Below are 21,996 nucleotides of genomic sequence, written 5' to 3' on the forward strand. Positions count from 1 at the left end.
TTCAGAACTAGGTATTGACGGTAATCCAGCCATCCCTCTTCTATACTCACTTTCTTTTAATTCAGGGTCTTGCTGAACTGATCCTGGCAAACAATGACTGCAAAGAAAAAGCCAGCCCATATGGGTGTCCAGTCCATCATATGCTGCTATTTCTTTGTGGTTCACAATTTCTTTATTTATTTGATACCCAGATGGAAAGGCTAAGCCATAAGATAGCTTCCATGCATGATCAAGGCACTGCAGACATTGCACTTATATATTTTAACATAGTATGCCTTCAATTAAAAATGAATAAAATAAATTGGGCAGCATATTTAAGCCACACATGTACTGTTGTATGCTTTAATAAAAGTTAAGAGGTACTGCTGATGTGATTTTAAAATAAATATGAGATAAGTTTTGCAATCTCAGATCTGGTTCAGTAGAATCTCAGACTTGGTAAGTTGGTTGCTGGAGGAAAGACACAAGATGCAAAAGGGACTACAAAACTACATATATAAATATTTGCCTACATCACAGTGGGAGAGAAATAAGGAAGCATTTAGTTGTCTGCCAGATTGTGTGATAATATTCATAACTGCTGGGAAATGGATGAAGAGAGATTAAAACCCATTTATAAGAGAGACTGCTACAGTTAGATGGGGAAGTAGCTAATAGACTCTGAATAGGATGAAATAACTCTGAATGATAGCTGTAGCAGAATGTGTAAGGAGATTACAGTCCATCTGTATGTCATCAGGTTCCAACTTGCTCACTGAATATAATTTGTTGGGACCTCAGCACACTGGGGGAAAAAAAACATTTTACAGCACAAAGTACCCTGAATCCCCATTCGGTAGGGGTGTGGGGAGAATATGCTTGTGACAAAAGGAGATAATGCCAGCACAGTTAGATGGAATTTAGTAAATAATTATATGTCATTGCTGAATATCGAAATGGTTTATACAAGATGCTTGTGTTACAAATGTATTAGAACTGTATGTCATGTGTATATCAAACTGCTTGTACAGATGTGTTGAAAAGGAATTTGAAGAGTGCTGTGTTTGAATGTAACCACAGTGTGCCCTACTGGCAGAGAACATAAATGTACCTCACTATTGTAACTGTCTAAAAGTATATGCTTAACAGAGGAAACTGGAAGATTAACCTCAGTCCAGCAAACTTTAGAAAAATATCTGAAATTAAATTACTTTATAGGATGCAATAAAGAGGCTATCTCTCAAGTTTTCAATGCAGCTAGAGACACAAGGTCAGTACTAGGAAGCTTTCTGTATTGTCCTTGGAGTGAACTAATTGCTACTTTTGAAGCATGAAGGAATGCAATTGTTTTACAACTTCCAGCATCTGCCAAAGATCTGAGGAAAAGCCTTTTGTCTGTATATTTTCGTAATTAGATGCTAAATATTGCCAGCTTCAGCAATGGGGTTTTGGCCTGGGAACTAGAAGTCAGATGACCAGAAATTATATCATTCTGCAAGCTATCCCAGCAGTAATATTTTAGATATTAATTTGAGAAATCTCTTAGTGAGACAGAGCATTCTGTATTCTGTCTTGGACCTGACAACAACAACAAGAAAAAACATTTACCACATCTGCCTTGATCTAATGAAGTAAGTTTGTAGGGAACACTATAACTCTCTTTGATACAGTCAGGAATATAGTAAAGCTTAGTTTAGATGTTTTTTTTTTTATTTGTGTGAGCCTGTACTGCAATGGTATTTTAAATGTTTCCTGTGGTTGTGAACTCTGATGTCATTATGAATACATATTTAGTATTGTCTTGTTATTTTATTATTTATTATTAAATATATTTAACCCTTTATTGTGGCTGATATGTGTAGAGATATTTAAGATTTGAGAGTACTTGCATATTTATTTGGTGACACTGTGTGGGCTACTTCTAATAGCCTTGCTCTTGGTCAAATTAACATTTGTAATTATATTAATATTACACAGTAAGACTGGGCACCCTTTAAGGGCCTTAAAGTAGCTGTTGAGGAGTAACTGGTGGCAATGATAACTACCTTATAGTCTGGGCAGAAGGAGGCATAGCTAATACACCTGTGCCAGGCTTTCCCAGGTGTGTGTCTGTGTGTGAGTGTGTGTGTGTGTGTGTGTGTGTGTGTGTGTGTGTGTGTGTGTGTGTGTGTGTGTGTCAGCTACTTGGGCAGGGACACAAGCACTGGTTGGACAGACAGGGTGCTGGAGGTATTGGCTTTTTCACTTAACTGAGAATTCAACTCTATAGCTGTGCCAGTGGGCAGTCTTATTGGAGAACTGGAGAATGAGAGAGAGAAACCAGCCTCGGACAGGCTGTGGTCTCTGTGTGCTCATAAGGGAAATTGCACTTTATGCAGAGAGCTGCATCTGGAAATACTGTGTGTGTACCTGTCATCCTGTCAGTGAACATCCCCCCACTGTTGCCAGTGGTGAGGATTGAGGCTCCTTGATTATTGGTCCAGTTGAGGGTTGTCACACTCCTTCAACTTTATCTCTCGCTCAACTCCATGGTCACACAAGCATAAATGAAGGAATGTTTGCAGAGCAAGGGAATCACTTCTATTGATTTAGTAATCATGGAGTTCAATGCCAAAGACTTAAATATGAGCAGAAGGAACCTCATTCAGCTGACTCAATGAGGTATAGAAAGCCAAAATGTATTTGGTTATTCAGCTTTGTGGAGACCTTAGCACAGTGTGTCAAAGCAGCAAGAGAGAGTAGGATCCAAATGAGTATGAGGATGTCTACATATTTTGGCATCAATGCTTATACTTTCTTTTGTAAAAATGTATTTCTAAAAAGGAAAATAAACACTGCTGAAATGCCAAATTACCATAACCAACCACATGAAAAGAAACACTGCAAAATGCAACAGAAATTAAATCAGACTTGCAGAAAATGACTACATTTGCCAAAAGTAATTTTTATGGGGACCTTAAGCTTCAGCTTCCCCCATGCAACAAAGTGCATCTTCCTGCATGTCACTGTTTACCATAATTACCCCTGAGATTGTCAGATCTAGTGACAGAGGGAAATATGGCCAAAATGGAGACCTGAGAGTAATGGAGCAGTTAGTAATGGAGGAAAAACTCCCACACAGGGATACCACAAACCACACACAACACTGTACAACATACCCCACAAACTATCTGTTATATTTCAGCAAAGAAAAGCAGCTTTGTGCTCAAATACTACATTTGCCGAAATGTCAGCAGACAAGATTATCAGTCATAGATTCAAAGGTTGGTACTAGGCTATTGGCCCTAGGATCTGTACAAGCCTAGCCATAATAATTCCCTGGCTATTTCTTCCCACAATATTTACTTCCCTGGACCCTTGTCTAGTAGGGCAACTGACGTGATCCCCAAGGTAAATTTCCTATCTCCCATCTAGTTGTCAAGGTTCCTTTTGAAGAGGGCCAAGGAGGCACTCTGCTTGACATGTATGGGCAGTCTATTCCAGAGTATGGGGAGTCCCTGGTCAGGAACCTAGCCCTCCAGCAAACCTCCGTTAATAGCATTTCTACCAAGATAGTGACAACCATTTCTGAAAATGTAATGAAGTCACCAGGGGTGTAGCACACAAATTCCATTTTGTGCTCAGAAGCTGTTAGTGCTACCCCCCCTTGGACACCTATCACTTAAAAATGGACATGTCACTCAAAATGCTGCCTCCCCCAAGCACTTAATAAATGTATGTGATATTTTCAGCTGTCCCCCCAAAACTATTAAAATATTGTTTTCAAATTAGCAATATTGTACCTACTGTTAAAGGCATTCATTTAGATAGTTGTAGACATATGACATATAAAAAAAACATGATGTGATGCTCAGAAAAAATAAATTTACTCAGTAGAGTACAAGGCTACACCCTTGGATGGCACAACTTTGTGACCTCATTTGGGCTGGGTTACTTTAGTGTCTAGCTATCCCAAAACTTGGATTACCTTCAAGTAATCCCAATTTATCAGACTGATACAGTGCCTAAATGAAGAACCATCACATAATCTAAAAGACAGGGTAAGATCAAGTCAGCTATTATACTGATGACAGATTAGTATATGAAACTAATCAACAAAACAAAAATGAAAGGAAGTACCATTTTCTCTGTGGAGGCAGCTGAGAAGAGCTTTCAGGAAATGAATGTAAGGAAATGAAAAAAAAAAACATGGCACCCATGTCTGTGTGATTAAGCATACGGAGGTAACAATTACTGGGACATTAAAGACTGAATCTGCAAAAGTACAAAATATTGTTAGGGAGCGGATTGAAACATTTTATAGTTATAGTATGAATGGTATGTGAAACATGGGAGGGATGCTGGGGGATTATTAAAAGGAAGATAAACTGCAAACAGAGAAACAGGAAAAGAATGATATAAAATGGGTGCATCTGGTCATTTTTCATGAAAGACGGTGATGGGTAAAGACCCATATGATACAGCTGGAATGATTCAGGTTGTATAGCTGATCCAAACATTTCCCTGCATAGATGGATACAAAAAGCCCCTTTGAAATTAAGTTAGATAACTCTGTGAGGGTCATATAGGATTCAGCTAATCACTGTAACAAAAAATAAGAGGAGCTGGTAAAATGACTTCAAGCATCTTGCACAAGTCTTGGTTAGACAAAATAAGGTGGTTCTCTTCCCAGGTTAGAGGAAGGAATGATTCTACTTCAAGAAAATGAGATTAAAAGGTCAATTGAAAATACAATCTAGTTAGCCTAACATCTACATTTGGGAGAACTGATGGAATGCCTTCCTTCATTACTTTTATGCTAGGAAACTCCAGAACCCTAAACAGAAATTTACAATGAGTATATTAGGTTAGAGATTTCTAAAACTGTTCTTTGACTGAGAAGCAAACATCAGAGGGGTGGTGGGTGTGGCTAGTCTATATCAAGGCAGGAAGCACAATGCTGTACCAAAAGTGAAACCAGGAGTTCAGATAGCTGGCATGGTGGTCCCATTCTTGAAAAGCTGGCTTCAAAGCAAATTACCTGCAAGTCATGGCACTTGGTGGGTTTAGTGATGAAAGAAGGGTCTAGGTTCTTCTGTAATATCTGCGTTATTAAAATGTTTCTGGGGAAAATATACTCCTCTTTGTAACTTATAAACATCTAAAACAGTGTAGATACAGAACAACTTCTGAGAGAAAGTAATGGGATACAACAAAAGCACGGAAATGAATAATGGTCTAATTACTTCAGTTTATATTAACTATTTATACTTATTAACTGGGGTAGAAGACAAATCTCAAATGCACCATTTTTTAGGGAAGTCAGCAAGAAGAGTAGAAATGGTCAGACAAAATGTTGCATTCCATGGGAAGGACGTTACAAACTATAGTCATAGTAATATAAGAGAACGTAATTTAGTAGGATATGCAAGTACGGGTTCCCTTCAGACTCTCGAAATCCTGAAATCTCGAAAGTCATATGGTTGAGACCATATAATTGAGGTTTCAGAATTTTTAAATTCTGAATGGAGATCTGCATACAGTTTGGAATGGGAGATTTCCTTTTTCCTCGCTGTAGTGCAATCTCAGAGTTGGTAGTTGAGTAGCTGGGGTGTGGGGGGGGGGGTGCAGGAGGCTTGCCCCCCTGCAGAAACGTTTAAATAGTTGGTTTTTTTTTTTGGATTTGTGTCAGAATTTCCGAAACATCGTCATATGGTCTCGGTCATATGAAATTCAGTGTTTCGGAATTTCGAGATTCTGAAGTGAATCCGCAAGTACATAAGAACAGGAAAATATAAACCTGACAAAAATTTTGAGTATTACTGGGTGGGTAAGAGGAGAATGAGAAAGATAAAAAGTGAAAAGAAGGGATCTCTGGCTCTGTGCAATATGTATACATAATTTGGGGTGTATGATAGGTGTAATGGAAGGGTGCATTTCTATCTGTATGAATAAATATGTAGAGGAGGTTGTAGAGGGAAATACAGGAGCGCTTTACATTATAATATGGCATCAAGTAAAGAGGCACATTTAACTTCTTTAGCAAGATTATATTTAATACAAAAATGCACACTGAAAGGAAAATTCCAAGATATATTTTCAAGAAATGGTTGATAGGTAAGGCAAGCTCAAATGTTAAAGTATGATTTGCAGTAGATTAACTGATGCTGTGCTTTAAAGAATGAAATCAAGCCACAAAGGAAGCTGCATGGAACAAGGCTGGAGCATATAAACAAACTTTAATGTAACAATACAGATTTAAAACTGACTTTTATAAACATGTTACAAAATAAAAAGGTTAGCGCATTCACATCAAACATAGATGCTTCATCAGACCATTACCAACAAATTACATTATAACCATTTAAGAACAATATTCAAGAGGGGCGGAGCCTGAATGACTAACTGAAAGCAGCAGTATTTTAGAGCTCCATATAACTAGTTAAATAAGACAGGAAAAAATATTCTTTTTTTTCTTCATAGTATAAAATCTTATAGATAAAGGACTAATTTACATAATTAGAAACTTTGGTGAAGTTTTACAAATAATTTCCTGTCAAAAAGCTTGGGAGATATATTCACTTCTTAAAATGAGCAACTCAAAGAATTCTCACCAGGATGCTGCCTTAAAGAAGGAACTACAACAGATGGCATCTACCCTGCAGGAGTTGTCTTTGAAGATGGATGATTTTAAAGAGAACATAGAAAATCTTAAAACAATCAGTCAAAAACAGCCTGACACCCTCAAGGAAATGCTACAACAACAAGACAAGGATAACAGGAATAGAGGTTTCTCTAAATGTCTTAGAAAGCAGACTTAAGGAAGAGGAAACACAGAAAGAACTGCTTCTTAAACAAAACACTTGGTTGGTTAATAAAGTAGATGACTTGGAAAATAGGGAGAGGAGAAATAACATCAGGATTTTTGGATTACCTGAAAACACAGAAGGTGAGGATATTATTTCCTTTTTATCAAGCTGGATCCCTGACTTTTTAAATTTACAAGAAGGACTTTCCTTTGGCATTGAAAGGACACACAAAGCTCTTGGGAAACCTGCCACTAACTCAAACTCTCCTCCTAGGTCAATAATTATCAAATTTCTTTCATACTTGGACAAGGAACTGATTTTAAGATCTGCTTGGAGGAAGGCACCTCTAAAATATAAACAGAGCCTGATAAGATTTGATAACGACTATTCATCTAGAATAATGGAACAAAGGAAAAACGTGTGGCCAATGATAGTTTCTGAAACAAAATAACATCAAGGCACAACTTGCATATCCAGCTAAGATAAGAATACTGTATGCCAACAAGATGAGGACTTTTATTGACTTAGAGGAAGCCTCTTCATTTAGTAAAACTAATAATGTGATTACTTCACCAGAAGATATGGGTTGGATATCACCTTCTCTCAAGAGAACAAAAGAAACAAATGTCTGGAAAGATGTCAAAAAGAAGAAGTAAAAGACTGATACTGTTACAGTCAAATCTCTCAAAGCATCTACTATGATATGAATTGTTTTAACATTATTTTAAAGAACCAATTTTACTGCTTGGAATTTTAAAGCAAAGGTAACTAAATACTGGAATCTTTATCTATATTTTTTGACAATAGATGACACATGAGAGATTTCACATTACCTCAGGTATGTAAAACAGGGTACTTTTCTTTCACAGAAGGAGGGTTATATACCACATAAAATATTTATACTGTAAATCAACATACATAGTATATGTGTATTTTCTCTTAATTTTCTCTTTTCTTTCTCTCTTTTCTCATTATTTATTTTAACTGCATCTTGTCTCCCTTTCTGTATATATTTAATAACTCACTGTCTATACATCGACAAATAATAGTCTAAAATAATCTAGTTTTAAGGTAGACTAATTGGAATAGTGAACTTAATTAATTGTTATTACAATATTTATTAGATTAATGATAGTCACTGTTATGCTTATTGGGATTGGGGACATGTTCATGATTAACTCTGAAATGTTCCATTCATGTACATATGTCCTTTGAATTATTTCCTTTTAGTATTAACAAATACATAAAAAAGGAGGGAAAATGTACTGTTGGTTAAGAGAAGTGAATCTTTCTTCACATTCTATTTGTGTTGCCATAGCAACAGTAAACAACTGATGCAGTTTCTAAGGACACTGTGAACCTGCGAAGTGCATTTATCCTCACAGACAGCAAATAATAAGAAAAAGTAATGTTGTTTAGTTATTAAAATGAAAAACAACATAAGCAAGGTAAAATAAATACATAATAGGACTATTTGTAAATATTTTATGATTTATCCTCATAGGATTACATATTCCTGGAAGCACAACTGAAATGTTCCCAAACTACATGTGCACTTAAATGTAGCTGTTTGATTAAAAAGTATTACTCAGTTTAACATGCTGATTTCACAAGCTGTCTGCACTGTAAATGTTACATTTTATATGTTACTTGAAATGTTCAGTCTCTAGAGCATATGAAAAGATACATATTACTTTTTTGCAACATGTTATCTTTGCAGTTACCTCACACTCTGTACATACTCACTTGGTAACTGATAGCTATTCATTTAAAATATCAGTTTAAATATTAAATGTGCCCTTGAAATGCTATTGGCATTTTGACAAAATATAATCTGAACTGTAAAATGAATGACTTGAAAGAAGTGAAGTATTGCATAGATTTCAAAGACAGTTCTTGACACTACAGTAAAAATAAAAATATATATTCACAAGGAAGTATTGAAATGTTTTAGTCTTCCAGTTAAAATAGCTTATTGTCAGCATTTTGCGATATTAGAAAGTTTGAAGAGCTGGGAAATTACTATTCTTTGTCTTTATAATGATTATTAGACAGATGTTAGACTCTGCTTAGTTTAATGAATTGTGGCATATGTTTGTGAGGAAAAGTGGATTTAATTACTCACATTGGACTACACATTCTTGGAAACTCATCTGAAATGTCCCAAATTGCTTGTGAATTTAAATGAAATTGCCTGATTAATAAGCATAATTTACTTTAACAACCTGAATCCATAAGCTATCTGCTCTATATATGCTACATTACATATGTTACTTGCACATGAAAAAATACATATTATTTTTGCAACATGCTATATTTGCACTAACCATACATTCTAAACTAATTCAATTGGCATCTGACAAGTTATTTATTTGAAACTTCAGTCTAAATATTAATTGTGCCCTTAAAATATTGTTGCTGTTTTGACAAAACAAAACCTGAATTGAAAAAGGAATGATTTGAAGAAGTGAAGTATTGTACAGATTTCAAAGACAGCTATTGACTCTACAATATAAGTAGAAATGTATACATGCAAGGAAAAATTGAAATGCTTTATACTTTTAGTTAAAATAGCTTATTGTTAACTTTTTGCTTCATCAGAAAATTTAAAGAGCTAGGAAATTATTTCTAATTTGTCTTTATAATGTTTACTAAAGTGATGTTAGTCACTGACTTGTTTATTGGATTGCGAGTCATGTACAAGACAGACTACTGAATGTTATTTCTATTTGACTATGTTTGCTGAATTTCTTTTATTAGTACTGATTTAAAACAAGGGAAAGAAAGGGAAGGGAAATCTGTGTTTTTTGTCAAGGGAGGAAAGGCTTAAGAGTATTCTAACTGCCCCGAGAACTATCTAAGATGCTCTAAATACTATTTGATTAATACTTACCTAAGTAAGTCTTGATTACCATATAGGTGCCTTCACATTTATTCTACACCTGATGTGATTACCCATTCTGGAAGCAGGAGGTGCCCTATGCAGGATGGGAATTGTCAGGGTGATCATAGTTCATTCTTAGACTCTGCTTTGTAAATCTTTAAATATGTAAAAGCATTGCACACTAGAATGTAGGGTGCCTCTACTCAGAGTCAGGATATCACTGATAAGCCATGTCTTTTCATAAGTGTAAGTTAAAGTTGGTGAGCTGAAGAGTGGGAAAGCAAAGGAAGACAGTGCACCTACAGTACATTCATATTTCACTGGTAATCACTCATTGTCTCCTGTAGAGTCCTTTTAGTCAAATAATTTTAGTAATAATGTTTGTTGTTGGCTTATTTAGTGTATGCTCCTCTGTTGCATTTAATTTATCCAAAATGACATATCTGACATGTGTGGGATCTCTTAAAGGGTAATTAAATATTGGATATTTTCTAAGTCAACATAATAATTGTTTACACTACTAACATTCCATCCTGATATATAAAAAACTATAGAACAATAACAGAATAATATAGAATTTCGTATCTCTTTTAAGAAAATTCTCCATATAATAATTTAACGTATGGAGCTGAGTTGATATTGTTGGTTAAAGGTATGAGTGATAATCCAATAGCTCTATCTTTATCTATTGGATTAGGAATGACTTTCATTCCATGTTTAATGGGAAATTCATATTTACTTGTATTTGATACTTTAGAATTAATGTTTTATAGAAGTACTTTTTTAAAGCCTGACCAGAATTTTACCCTACTTGTATTTAAAGAAGAAAGAACATTAAATTACACTCCCAAGTTTACACACATAAAAATAACATTCAATGTTATCAGAGAACATGGTATAACTATTATAATCAAAATAAAAAAAAAGAAGCAAAAAGTTTCTTCAAACAATAACTTGAAATGGATTTAACATTCTTATCATTAAATACAAATGGTTTAAATAATCCAAATAAAAGATCAAACTTACTAAAATATTTAAATCTAAATAAGGCACAAGTAGTATTTCTTTAAGAAATATTTTAAGACTAATGATAGCTTTATTTGGAACCCTAAGGATTATACAGTCTTAGCTCAATCCTCCTATAGAAGAAAGACAAAAGGAGTATCAATTCTCTGGAAAAAAAACATAATCACTCCAAAAGTTATTTATAAATATGAAGACAAAGAAGGTCTACTAGCATTTGTTATAATTAAATTTAATAGCAGAATATGGACCTTAGCTAATCTATATTGGTTCCCAGGAATTGGAGCAGGAACGGTTAAAAAACACCTAGATTTTATTTCCAACAATTATAAAGGAAATCTTATACTGGGAGGATACTTTAATTGTACCTTAGAAGCTTCTGAAACCACCAAGAAGTCTTTTTGCATAGCAACTATTTCAAAATCCTTAAAAAGATGGACTGATTAATTTCATTTAATAGACACTTTTAAAGTAAAATGCTTATTATTTTCCCATAAAGACCATAGATTTGGAACACAAACCAGAATAGACAAATTATTTGTAGTTCAAGATTTACAAGCAAAAATCCTCAACTTCTCAATAGTTCCATGCCCCTTCTCAGAACATGACTCTCTGATAATGAAGTTCCAAATAGAGTTTAAACCTTTAATCCTCAAAACTAGAATTCCATCATATATCATGAAAATTAAAGACTTCAGACCCTGGATGTTGTCATAACTACAATTATTTCTTGAAATTAATAATACAACAGAAATTAATAGAGCCATGGTTTGGGACTCATTAAAAGCATATTTATTTGGTAAGACCCTTAGCTGGTACAAAAACAAAGTTAGAGAGTGGGAATCTGAATCATTAGACTTGTAAACCAGACTCTTGACAGCAAAATCTAAAAAAAAAAAAATCAGATTTGTCCAGAAGTCAAAAAAAGAAATAGAGGAATTAAATAAAAAATATAATGAAATTTTAACACACAAAACTTGTCTAGCCTTGGAAAAATTAAAAATAAACTCATTAGCCACCTCCCCCAGATATCTACATAACTTATCTATAAGAATTAAAATACAGTCTAAAGCAAATAACATTAGTAGTGTATGTCATGAAAAGAAAGGGGAAAAAAGTATCAGATATAGGAGATATCCTTGAAGCATTTTGGTTCCATTATATGGAACACTTCAAAAAAGAAGATTTAGATACCAACCAAATAAACTTAGATACAAACCTTAGCAATATAAAAAACATTCCTGAAAACTTAAAACTAGACCTACAAAAACCTATAACCTACAAAGAAATTGTTGACATGATAAAAGAAAGTAAATCTAACAAAGCTCCAGGGATAGATGGTATAATTACGGAAATGTACAAACACTTCCCTTCAACAGTAACCTCCCTTTTTCATAAAACTTTGCTAGAAGTCCAGTCAGAAGCAAAAATACCACCCTCATAGAAATATTCTCTCATAACACCAATTCTAAAAGATAATAAACCATCAGACCTTTGCACCTCATACAGACCTATATCCATACTGAATTGATTGATTACAAAATATTCATGTCAATCCTAGCTAACAGATTGAAAATCCCACTTTCAAAGACAATTAATAATGATCAAACTGGATATTTATATAACAGGCACACACATGATAATATTAAAAGGATAGTTACTCTTATAGATTATGTGAATAAATAGATAGAGAAACACTTGTAATCAGAGCACACACAGAAAAAGCCTTTGATTCCCTCAACTGGGAATATCTATTTAAAACTTTAGCATTATTTGAGTTTCCTCCTCCCTTCATCTTATTACTAAAAATATATATATATATATATATATATATATATATATATATTAATAACTTAGCCTTCATTAAATTAGGTCCTTTCACCTCAGAATATATCCATATAATGAAAGGTACTAAACAAGGATGCCCCCTTTCTCCTATTTTATTTGCTTTGGCTATAGAAATACTTGCAGAAATAATATGCAATAATCCAAGAATAAAAGGAATAAAAGTCTATAACTAGTACATATCTAAAATAATGCTTTTTGCTGAAGATATTTTATTAACCCTATCAAACTCCAGAGAGACATTAGGAGAGCTAGAAGAAGTAATGGAGAAATTTTATAAGATTTCAGGTCTACACTTTAATAGATCAAAATCAAAATTTCTATTTTTAAATAAGAAAAAATAACTACAAGTTACAGATAAATCCATCATAGAAAAACAAAAACTTAAGCTAAATTATTTAGGAATAGTGTTATGCAAAAATATAAATGAAACAATATTAATAAATTATAAAAACATTATTGAAACAATAAAAATATATATAGAAAAGTGGAACAAAATTATATTAACTTTTAAAGACAGATTGCAATTAATAAAAATGGTCTTATTGCCAAAAATACTATATGTAGCATTAGCAATACAGTTAATTTCTGAAAGATACATTCTTAAAGAAATAAACTCATGTTTAATAAAATTTTTATGGTATCCCACAAAGAATAGAGTAGCTCTAACTCATCACATTAGACCCTGGAAACAAGGAGGAATTAACTTCCCAGAAATAGAAACATATATAAAAGCATCTGTGCTTAAAACTACAATAGACTGGATAAACCCAAATTGTTTTGCCAACTGGAAAGAATTAACGACCCCGGGATTCATGAACCTTGCGCCAGGCGCCAGCATAGCGTCGGCGTTATAAAGCCAAATATGGCCACCGAGCGATTCAGGTATGAAGCAATCCCACGTGCACTACCGGCGTGCGCCGGACCTGCGCCGCCCCCGGCGTAGGTATGCTAATCACACTGTGTGTGGTATTGCACCATGCAAATGAAGGCAAATAGCGATTCACGAAGTGGGGCATGCGTAGCGTAAGGGCACGGCAATGTAAACCGAAAAAAACGGTTTACATTTACCCAAACATGACCAAGGAGTAACGGAAGGCTGTCAACGTCAGGTATCATACAGGTGCAATATGCCAAAGGCGAAAGGCACCGAGAATGTCCAAAGAAAACATGCACAAACTGTAAATAATGACAAAAATGTCGTATGCGTAGAAACCACAGCAGAACCCAGGGATATGTGTACAGAAGGTGCAAAGCAATGAAATAATATGACAATGTCCTAAAAGAGCTGTATAATACACATCAGCTGTACAGCCACCACACACCATAGTATGTATGGGAAGCCCAACCCCAGCGCAAGGGTTGTCAAGGAGTGGTGGCAGTGTTCGGCGCCGTAACCATGTATTAACAGTCAATGCCATGCAAATGAGGCAGATAATAGTGAATCGCAAAGCTGGCGCCGGTGTAAGGATGGAGTAAACGGCGCAGCGGTACTACACCGAGTGGCCTACGAGATACATGTCAATCGCAGAGGGGTGTGCCACTGTAGGAGGAAGCATATTGGAGGCCAGCAAACCTGGGCTGTACAATGCACATCACAGCAGCAGGACCGGCGTGTGAGGAAATAGATGCGCTGAGAGTACATAATGCGCACAGATGCATGTGCACGAGGATGACTATGTTCCCCAACCCAGTCATGTGACAGCCTCCCCGTCAACAACCACGGATATAGGAAGGTAATGCGGAGAATATGAGGAAATGCGGAAGCAGTGTAATTGGAGCCGTAATGAGCAATCAACACCAATCAATCCAGGAAGGGCAAATGGCGGCAGCCGACAACTCTGTATGCAGACTCCTGCATAACGGGAAAGGGGAGGCATATGAATGCAAAGATAGTAGGGGATGTAGTAGAAATGCAAAGAACAAAGAACCGAAATAGCACAGCCAAGTACAGAGGTAGCATAACTGCGGCTGCAGATAAAATGCATCATATGCCATGTGCCTGCAGGATGCAGTAATGTAAGATGCAAAGCTAAGCCAATGCAGGCAACTGTAATGTAACACTAAAGGCAATGCCATTGCAGTTGCAACCGTAAAACACCGAAAATAATCCATGGATACGGCTGCACAGACACACCCAATGACATCACCGGGTATACAGCACAACAGTATAAAGTGTGAATGCACACAACACACAGCGATTTCCCAAACGCCGCACCATAGGGTGTAAACACACGGGGAACTTTTAATATGTATATGGTGGGTGCCGCCGTGGCCGTGATGCATAGGTATGTGGCAGAGACAGACGGAGTTGCGGAGGACGGTGCCGACAACTACCGTAGGCCTCACAGGAGAAGGAGAGTGTTCAGACCAAGGGTGACCTACCAGGGGCTGCAAGACCTGGAGATAGTAGAGCTACAGGGTGGACAGGGACACGTTACAGCAAATAGTGGAGCTGTGCCGCCACGCCTGAGAACAAGAGACAACAGAGGGCAGCCCATCCCAGTGGACACAAAGGTATGTGTGAGCTTGCGAATACTGGCTACAGGTACCTTTCAAAGGCCAACCGGGGATATAATGGGTATCTCACAGGCATCAGCATCTAGGGTACTACACTAGTTCCTGGATGCCATGTTACGACATGCCCATGAGTATATAAACTTCCCCAGATCTCAGGAGGAGTTGGCTAGCATTATGCGCCGCTTCCACCGTGTGGCACAATACCCGGAGGTACTGGGTGCGATCGACTGTACGCACATAGAAATCAAGTCACCGCCCGGAGAGCAGAGAAGACGCTACATAAACCACAAGGGATACCCCTCCATCAATTGCCAGGTCGTGTGCAATGCGCAGGGCATTATCATGGATATGTGTGCTGGCAGCCCTGGAAGCTTCCACGACTCCCATATCTGGCATGCCTCACAGCTGTATCAGGTATTCGCCAGGGGGGACATCACACAAGGTCACCTTGTGGGGGATGCTGGCTATGCACTGGAGCCGTGGCTGATGACACCCATCAGAAATGCACACACACACATGCAAGAACGCCATAATGATGCACACGCACAAACCAGAATAATCATAGAGCGTGTGTTTGGGATGTTGAAATCACGGTTCCGGTGCTTGGATACATCCGGTGGAGCCTTGCAGTACTCTCCAGGCACATGTGCCCACATATTCATAGTATGTTGTATGCTACACAATATGATTCTGCGGAAACAGCTGCTGCAGGGACATAATGGTGTAGGGCCACCAAGCCCGCCACAACTGCCAAGGCAAGCACAGGGCGTTCAGCGCCATGAACACGCTGTGCCAGCCCCAGTAGGTAGACGGAGGTGTACCCAATATGCCTACGCCCTGGCAAAGAGGGAACGCATAGCACATACTTTGACAGTGTAGGCCCCATGGACTGACACCTCCTTACCTGCACACACAGTGAAATGGACGCCACACAAACATGTCCGCCCGTAATGTGTACCGTATGGCCGGACCTATGTGTGACTCCAACAAAGGCACCGCCCAAACACTGCACACCCAATAGCCAGCAGAGCATGGAACGCCAACACCTCACCGCACACCGGTTCTACAGCACACGGCGTAGCCGTATGCTGTCACTATCGCCGCAAGTCGACCACATATGTACTTATGTGCATACACAGATACGGAAATAGATATCAGTACACATGTAGAAATATATGTACGCATACACAGATATAAAGTACAACAGGTTAATATGGAACCCAGGGATGCAAGTTCACAGATAAGTAAGACGTGAAATCTCCACATAGTAAACATAGTGACCGACAACCCGATCATCCGGGAGGGTGGGCAGAGCAGGTAACGCCAGCCATGGAAATGTCAACCTGCATCAATACATATCCGCGTGTCGGGATGATCACCAGTCCACGGTACAGTAACGGGATATGTGCGTGTCATATCCATAGGATATGAGTGCGGAGATACATGCCGCCGCCGGCCAACGTAGGTATTGTGTGCAACCGTCGGTGCGAAAGCAGCAAGCATACCAGTGAAGTGTACGTCATTATGAGGAACGTACCTCATTTGGGGTCTAAAACAGTTCATGTTCCTCGCAGTTCCTCAAAGTTCCACATTGAAAATGTCTGTCAAACATCCATTGTTAGGAATGTATTTAAATGACATCCTGGTAAATAGAAATTAATCATAGTAATTCATTAAAGGTTCTTCATTGTAAGTAAATCAGCATATTTTAACCATCCTATGACCTACTTAGCTGAAGTTGTTACTATGCCATTAGTATGTGTTCCACATTATGCCCATTTGTTCCACATTACTAATGTGTGTGTTCCTCATTTTGGAAATAGAAGGTTGAGAGCCATGGCGGCAATATGTGTATGTGTGAGGTGAGGTTGTCGTGTGTTCCGCTGTGTGTGTGTAATGTGTGTGCCACTGTACAATGTGTATGTAGGTGACATGTCACAGGCGGAGTGTAATAACATGCGTAGGCATACAGTACAGGAACCATAGGCGTATGTACAGCAGTACCCACAAAGTAGTACTGACATCTCCTCAGTGGCTATGCGCGTGGCGACGTAAAACGATGCAAAGCGGAAATGTCCCAGAATGTACCACAGGGCCATAGCCAACAGGAGATGCAAAGGGCGCATGTACAAACCATGACCGTAGGTATGGCGGCCATAAGGTAGACTCAACACGATACGTCGGCAACGTTACACAGCATCAGGCATGTACGGCGAAAATACGAATGTGCTATCCCGGCACCGATCGTGAACACTTATGGTCCCGTAAATACCGCTGTGTGTTCCACGACCGTTAAGTAAGCAAGCGGCACACGAATAGGAGGCTACCGGAAGCATACAGGCCGTCCCAAGTATAGGACCACAATCACCGTAACTATCAGTAACAAAATGCCAATGGATAGTAGGCACGGACGAACATCCGCAGATATATAACCGATGTGAAGGAGGAATACGTGCAGGAAGCACACATGCAGGCGATACCGACACCACACGACATCAACAAAACAAACATTCCCAGAACAACAGACAGGTAACCTGCAGCTCCCCTAGCAGGGATGGAGCACACACACAAGCATATCTTGTATGTATAAATGCAAGACCCACACCCCGTACCTGTCACCCACATCCGCAGATATACCCCATCGCACATATCAAAGGGATAACAGCTAAAACCGTAGCAAATACATACAGGCAGTCAATGACAGCGGCATACCCGCAACAAGCCGCGTGGGAAACACTAGCAGCAGCTGATGCATCCTTGCATCCGTTGTGTACAGGAATATAACAGCTATGTTACACATCTGAATGCACAATGCCATCGAAAGACGCCGCCAGGACATGGACACCCACATGTCAAACAGAATACCATACCCAACACACACAATCCACGGCTAACACCACAGCGTAATGTACCTGACACCACACATAGCGTATGCAGTCACACAAACATTATACAATACATACCATCCCCACGAAGGTAGTGCAAATAACTAACGACCACGAGGAATGAACCATGGCCTAGTTTCCCGGTAACGTACGAATGGAGGAGGATCACCAGTGATATGCGCATAAGTACACACCGAGGAACAGCTATTGGCGTGATGAACCCACATGCCTCTGGTGACGACGAATAAAATGAAGACTCCCTGGATATTCAAACTGTATGTTCTACGAACACAAAGCGGTATCGAGAAAATAGTGAGAGGAAGATATTGGCGAATACAGAAGCGAAGGCGGAAAGGTATGTCGAACCCACGAGATGTACTGATGTGTAACGCATGATCGTATGACTAATCTGCACTGTATGTGAGCGATGTGTGTAGGTAAAGATACCTGTCCATTAGGCAGAGAGTGGTGAAAGGTGGTCATGTAATGCTAAGCCGCGGAACATACCAACGACTGCGGACAACGTGTGCACAGCAGTGGGACAACATGTACACAGACGTGATAACCCAAGGTCCGCCATAGGGATTCCAAACACAGAACTATGCCACCACCCACGCCGATGCTGTCAGTGGATATCGAACAATGAAGCCCCACAGCAGGGGATAGGCCATGTATGTATAGTGTCACAGCACACATGTGCATGGGCATATACCGTTGATGTCATACGGAATGTGCGCACGACGTGCACGTATCCCACGCAGTAGGGGTGACTATGTCAATTATGTGTAATGCAAAGCTGTCATGATGGATATGTTCAGAAATCATAGACAGTATCACAGGCATAGCATGCATGATGGAGGGATGGCCTAATGTTATGTACATAAACAAGATATGTATGGCCTGCACATATGGGACAATGTAGTAGCAGAATAGGTACGCGAAATGGAGGGAACAGCAAGTAACCATGTCCAAACGTTCCGTAGCAGGTGCAATGTGTGCCACAATGATGTCCGGCAGGGCCGTGTGTAAACACATGTGCAATGTACACAGTAGTGTCACCCCCCCCCATGGTAGTGTCCACTGAGCGGCAGAAGTGGATGTCAACTGTATGTCTATACAGTACTTCCACTGTGGTGGTACCATGGGTCTGTGTCACCCTACCAACAAGGGAGCTATCACATGACTAGTGACACAGTGTGCCCCTGTGGGATGTGCACAGGACCTATGTCCCACAGCCCGGTGTGTGTCCAGTCTGTGGATGTCACACAGACGCCCGGGCTGAGCAATGTGGCATGTGTGCACACATGCAGGACTGCTCCTCCCACCCTGCCCACTGCAAACGCCATGTAGGAGTACTACATGCATCAGTACTGCGGAGAACATGGCCCATGGCAGAGTAGATTACACCCCTGTGTTAGTGGTATGCAGGTGAGTACAGATGTGTTACATGACTGTCATTTGCATATGTAAACTGTCTGAGCCGGGTAGAGATCACAGCATGACTATACTGAGACATGTAACGTTGTATCCATTGTGTAAGGTACACCACACATGTGTTATTGTAACACTGCCAGCGTGTACATGTGTGTATGGCACAGGTACAAGGGCACCCAAGGTATCAGCTAGACATACGGTCCAGAAATGCGTGGTCCTGTACATGTGTACCCACGCCATGGTGGAATATGGCAACCACAGCACCATGTGGGGCATGTGTGTGTACATCAACCATGTACAACGTGATATGCATGTATAGGGACAGTATCCATGTGATACACACTGCATGACTGTCACTATGCAAAGGTGATGTGTATGCACTATGTGTGATGTAACTGATGCAATGATATCTACATGATATATCTGCCACACTGACACCTGTATGGTTGTTAGCAATATGAGTAGGATGAGATAGAATGCTGCCAGGTATGTAGATGTGGTATATGTAGGCATGGACAATACTGTGTGACAGCAGGTAGTGTACGTATGCAAATACTGAGCATGAGGGGCCACATGTCTGAGGACTGTGCAATGTCACATGTCCCTGACTTGTTGTAGTTAGCATGATATGCCTGCACCACTGTGTGACCTGTACAGGAGGCACATGGCGTAACATCCGGAGACATAGGGTATGATGTGATGCTGGATGTGTACATTGGCAATAGCATAAAGTGGAATGGCTGAAGGGCAAAGAGCGGATCATGTCTGATGTGATACCCTCTGTACCACCCCAACCACCCATGCAATAGTATGACAGGTGGCCAGCATGGGATGTGGTGTGCTGTGGCGCACAGAAGCCCAACAAGGGTGCCAGTAAAGGCATGCAGGTAGTCAATGAGTGTGTGAAGCATGTATGTCAAGATGTGGCCCAGTGCCATACTGAATGGCCCAGTCATGGGTGTACAAATGCAGCCCCATACGTGCAATGCAGTACCACCCATGTGTAGTGTGATAGATGTGGTAGTGTGGTGGTCAGGGTACACAATGTACATGAATGGGCTAGCAGTCAATGCAGTGTGCTGCTGCAGAGACATGTAACAGCCAGGTTGGCGGGATACAACAACTACTGGGGTTGGAGGTGACATTGGGACTGTGTTCCCGGACATAACATGTGCATGGCAGTACTATGTATGTGTCCACAGGGTTAATACAATGTCCAGCCAAGGATTGGAACCCTGTAGTGAGTGAGAGTGTGTATTGTTGGTAGGTACCCCATTGGCAGGCACGATGCCAGCAACATCTGTGTTGGCAATGCCTGCATGACTGTTGTATGCTGCATTGAATGTGGATGTAGTCAAACAGCAGAGACATACCACCACACTGCGTGAGGGCCCACACTGCAATGTATGGCAGTCATGTGTAGGTAGCTAGCTGTGGAGTATGTGATGCACCATGAGGACATACCATGACTGTCAAGTGACACACCACACACATGTGAACATAACTACCATGCAACAGCCTGCACATGTGCCCATACAGCACGTGTGGATGGAACAGGAATACCACTGTGGCGTCTGTGAAAGGGCCAGTACCACCATGTCTCTGTGTGGAATAGCATGGTCCCTACCAGTGTGTAAATGTAGCAGAAGTGCACTGTGATCAGTGTTGGCATAGGCACGTAGACTGTCCATCGTACAGGGTGCCATGCCATCAACTACCTCTGTCAGTGGATGTCAGTAATACCGGCTGTAGAGTGTATGTACCATGCATGCTGCTATGGTTGTGTGTTTAGGGTGTGGCTAGGAGGGCTGAGAAGCATGGATGTTCAGCAAACAGAGGGGGGATGTGTGTAGGCATAGCACACAGACACATGGAGGTTTGGTGCATGCCGAGGGTAGTGTAGGTATGGTATGTGTCGTGTAATGTGTCACCCAGCTATGCGTACTGCATGGCCAAGCATGTGTGGGTACATGGGAGTCCATACTAGGGAAGGCGTGTTGCTGTCAATACATAGCAGTAGCAACTGTCCTAGGTGCAATGTACAGTATGCCAACACGACCAGCATGTAACCTGTGGTGTACAGTGTATTCACTGTCGCGTGTCACAATGTGCGTATGGGTCACGAACATGGGTATCTGAACATGGATTACCTATGATGCAATGTGTCTTGGGAATATACAGTATGTGTGTAAATCACTGTGTGGTGTGGGAACCACCCACCCGTGTGTGTTGCAGTCCAGGTATGTGCCTGGGAGGTATGATCTGTGTACAATCTGGACTGGCAGGTGTGCCGTGTAGGGCATGGAGGCAGGTCCCAGGCACTGCAGATAAATGACATGTGTGCTGTACTGTGTGTGCAGTGCTTGTGTACAGCACAGTGGAGGGTGTAAGCATTGTCACACATCACTGCATGCTGTGCCTACCTGTGACAGCCCTGCGGAGACAGACATGTGACACCGCTGCACAGGCAGCATAGCATGTGAAGATGTACATGTGGGCTGCACACCTTAGGCAGATGTCCACAGGTCATGTGTGCCACGGTAGTGTGGTTGAACACGACTATCAGACTGGACAAACACCACATGCCTGCATAACTACAGTATGACCATAGTCAACAGTCCCAGTGACAGAGTAGGCC

This window comes from Protopterus annectens, chromosome 7.part0, assembly GCF_019279795.1.
Source record: "Protopterus annectens isolate FY-2018-M chromosome 7.part0, PAN1.0, whole genome shotgun sequence".
Classification (NCBI taxonomy): domain Eukaryota; kingdom Metazoa; phylum Chordata; order Ceratodontiformes; family Protopteridae; genus Protopterus; species Protopterus annectens.